This window comes from Morone saxatilis, unplaced genomic scaffold, assembly GCF_004916995.1.
Source record: "Morone saxatilis isolate NCDOM2014 unplaced genomic scaffold, NCSU_SB_2.0 Contig17, whole genome shotgun sequence".
Lineage (NCBI taxonomy): Eukaryota > Metazoa > Chordata > Actinopteri > Moronidae > Morone > Morone saxatilis.
In genome coordinates this window covers 26129709-26133785 of record NW_023339729.1, presented here as the reverse complement: position 1 = coordinate 26133785, position 4077 = coordinate 26129709, and the positions used below count along the sequence as shown (strand labels likewise).

Here is a 4077-nt window from a genome sequence, read left to right as displayed (position 1 = left end):
ATGAAGAGCTTTATAGGTGAGGAGGAGAATTTTAAATTCTATTCTAAATTTTACAGGGAGCCAATGCAGAGAAGCTAGAACAGGAGAGATATGATCTCTTTTCCTAGTTCCTGTCAGTACTCGTGCTGCAGCGTTTTACAATCAGGTGGCCTGTATTTTTTGAAAGTGTCTTCCCTTTTCCAAACAATTTCCAAATATGACTTTCCAGGTGGTTCTGTGTTACAAACCATCTGTCAAAGTTAGACTCCACTTTCCTGAGAAAACACAAGTTGCCCCACTTAATCTGTCATCTTGGCTTTGTTATTAAATCATTAAACTGCATCGAGCTCTGCCTCAGTTATCTGCATTTGGGTCTTCCTGTATTCCTGAACATTTTCTGAACATGATTACTCATCATGAATTAAATCATCATGAGTAAACATCGTGCAGTCTGACTCACTACCTTCAAGTTGTCGTAGTTGAAGTCGCTCTCTGGAGTCTGGCTGGTGATCTTGTGCTCATGATGTGCCTCGATGACTCGGTCGAAGAAGTCACAGAACAGGATGTAGGACTGGGCGTCACCTGCGACACATCCCACGGATACGGGACCTGACAAATCACCTTCAGACAAACATTGATGGATACAAGCAATCATTATTAATTTACTGACTGTGTATTTCATTCACTTTAAGGTCCAGTGTGTACGATTTAGGGACAAACACAGTTTAATACAACAAAAGAAGAAATACATGACAAAATATTGTCTTACATCAGCAACCATAATAACAATGTTACAATCTAAAATATATCCAAATGTAAACTTAATGCTTGACTTCCATAATTTCATGGAGCCAGCCTCTAGTAGCTGTTAGAGGAACTGCATATTTCAATTAATATGTACGTTTTGAGTTTAGTTAAAATAATTACTACTTGGATGTCCATTAATTCTCTGACAGCCAGCATCACTCTGACATCATCCTGACATCACCTGGTTCCTCGAGGCCTGGGCGAATTACATCATCGAAGATGACTCCGCTGGTGGTGCAACGGTTGAACTGTCGGTGGTACATTGCTGGCGTGAGGATCCGTCCCATCCAGGTATAGTTCCTGCAGAGGTCAGGAAACTCCTCGTCAGGAGAACCCCTCTTCAGGTGGAACTGGGACATGGGGTCAGGGGGAACCAAACTCTGAGCAACAGGAAGTTGTCATAGAGGAAACAGGAAGCGCTTTTAGTCCAAATGATGCCACCAAGGTTGGAGATTTTAAAATGTGTGACTTTGGTGCCTCAAAGACACTGGTGGGTTGAGATGGAAAGTTCAGTGTCAACTTCGGAAGCTGCAGTTGGTAGAACACAAGGTCCAGAACAGCTACTAACTCAAACTTGAAGTGAAGCTGCTTTGCCAACGTGTAGTAAAATGTTTAATTGCAGTACAATGAGCAAAGAGCTTCTTTAAATGTTGCCTGTTAAAATAATTTCTTTATGATTACTAAAATTATTGGAATAATTAAAGGACCAGTGTGTAGGACAGTGGCTGCGACACACGCAAAAATGCGAATGCCTCTTCCTAGGTCACTATAGAAAAATGGCGGTTCAACATGGTGGAAGGCAACCCGTGTCTGTAGATAGCTATAAATATTATATCCAATTCTGCCAATAGATCCTCCTGAATGTTACATACTGGACCTTATTAAATAATTAAATAAATAAATGTAATATTTTATTAATAATGCTTGCAACCAGGCTTGGGAGTTACAAATTACATGTAACTGAGTTATGTAATCAAGATTTAAAAAAAACTACTACAGTATCACTAACTGTTTCATGCTGAATCTGAATTATTACCTCTAAAATGGGCCGGTACCTCGTCTCCATAGGAAACACAACTGGAGCTGCAACATAAAGCGAAATGGTCAACATATCACGTGGATGACCACGTGTTTTTATAGGGCTGCTTTAAAAATTGGGAAAAAAAGGTGTAATATAATTTCCCCTCTATGTTTCATATATAATTTAATTTCAAAATGTACATGAATAATTATAGAGTCATTTGATGGATGAGCTGATGAATAAATTGTGTCTGTAGCTGATTTTGCAGGGCTACAGGCTACAACATCCAAAAATTCTAAAAAATCTAAAAATATACATAAATTGTCTAAGAAATGGTAACCGATGCAAAGATACCAATATTCGCTTGAAAAAACGGTAATTGATGATCTAGCAGTGAAAACATGTCTTCCTTATTTTATCTCAGTGTTTCGTTCATTTCTCAGAAGAAAACAAAATTAAATTGTTTTTCTTTGAGCTTATTTAGATTAGATAAGATGTATGGTGGTTAGAAAAAACAATACAGGCAGAGAATTGCATAAAAAGTTACTAAAAATATCAGGAAAACTCATCTTTGATTAATATTCACAGGAAATAATCTGCTCAAAATTAAACAGAACGGCTAATTTTACACAAATTTACTGCAGTTGTTCTGTTATTGTCATGCAATAATCAAATGTATAAAGAATCTGATGTTGAGAAGGAGACATTAAGGACAGGGACCCACAGTAATCAGTTATCAGTGTTCTCTGTACCTAACAGACCTGGAATCAGTGGGATGAGTTAGTTTACTGCGTGAAAAACAGAGGCATGCAGTGAAAACACTCACGTTTGACCTTCCACATGTCGTCAGCGGGATGGCAGACAGCCGTCGGCAAAACAAAAGGTCTAAGAATAGTGGTGTTGGTCCTGAGCAGCTCATTCTGCAGCATGCAGGAGTCCAGTTACAGGCTTTTTATAACCACACGCAGCAGCTCTGCTGTGGACGTTCATGCTCTCATCCGACCTGTTTCCACCCCGCCCCCATTAGACAGGACTGCACTGATAGTTTAATTCTATGTGGAGTTCAGGCCGATTGAACTTTGACCTCTGATGCTCTCTATATGTTTTAAAGGAAATATTGTCTGTTTATGTTCTTAACTGCAGATGATCATGTTGGGAAAACTTTATTGGTCATGTTTAAAATAAAATGTGTGACATCCGTAATCTGCATTTTTGTCACATTATGCCACATTGTAAATTGAATTAAAAGTATTAACATTATGGACACTGTTTTCCTCATCTGACTGAGATCATAAACTACAGCAGTATTCTATACGTTACAGGAACTTGTGGAGACTACACACATAAACACAACAAAATAATATCATACGCAAACAAAATAGACAGTAAATCTTAATATTCAGGCATAAATAAGAATGCGGATGTGAATCCATGAGGAGCAAGAATATAAAAATCAAAACAAAAAGGGGCATAAAACAAACAGCAAAAATCGTGAAATATCCCCACAAACCTTCTGTGCTATTTTACTACAGTGGTTCTGGTCTTTTAGAGTTTTGAATATAATATGAAATATCTATAAAATATGTCACTTTTTCAGTTTATTAATTGATGGAAGGAAAAAGGTTGGGAACCAGTGTTTTACTGGAATACATTTTCTTGAGAGACAGAAGCCATAGGAATGATCATATTAATCATGTCAGAGATAGATTTTAAATTAAATAAATACAATTTAAATTGTCTGCATAAAATGCATGGGGCTATTTGTTGAACTGTGTAGGGATACTGTGGGTAGCTGTGCTATTGTTTATGTTTATGACTGAGCTCCTCGCTGTGCAGCTGGATCATGGACTTCCTGACCGGCAGACTCCAGGTTGTGCAGATAGGCACCACCACCTCCACCACACTGCCTCTCAACACTGGAGCCCTCCAAGGTTGTGTGCTCACCCCACTTCTGTACTTCCTGTTAACACACACTGTGTGGCCATGCACAGCTCAAACATCATCATTAAGTTCTCTGGCGATACTGTCGTCATCAGCCTGATCAATGGAAATCACCAGATGTCCTACAGAGAGGAGGTCAGAGCTTTGGCCCCATCTCCATCAACAGGACTACAGCAGAAAGAGTCAGCAGGTTTAGGTTCCTTGTGTCCACATCAACGAGGACCTTTTCCTGGACCAAACACTGACATTATCAACCAGACAGCGAGTCAGTGGCTCTGCTACCTGCACAGGTTGAGGAGAAGCTTCAGATATTTTCAAAGACTTCCAGC

General features: G+C 39.1%; 1 pseudogene; it reads right to left on the bottom strand.

Moving 5' to 3' along the window:
- LOC118326684 overlaps positions 1 to 2759 on the bottom strand; it is a 4442-nt pseudogene extending 1683 nt beyond the window's left edge.
- Positions 2760 to 4077: the final 1318 nt, after the last annotated feature.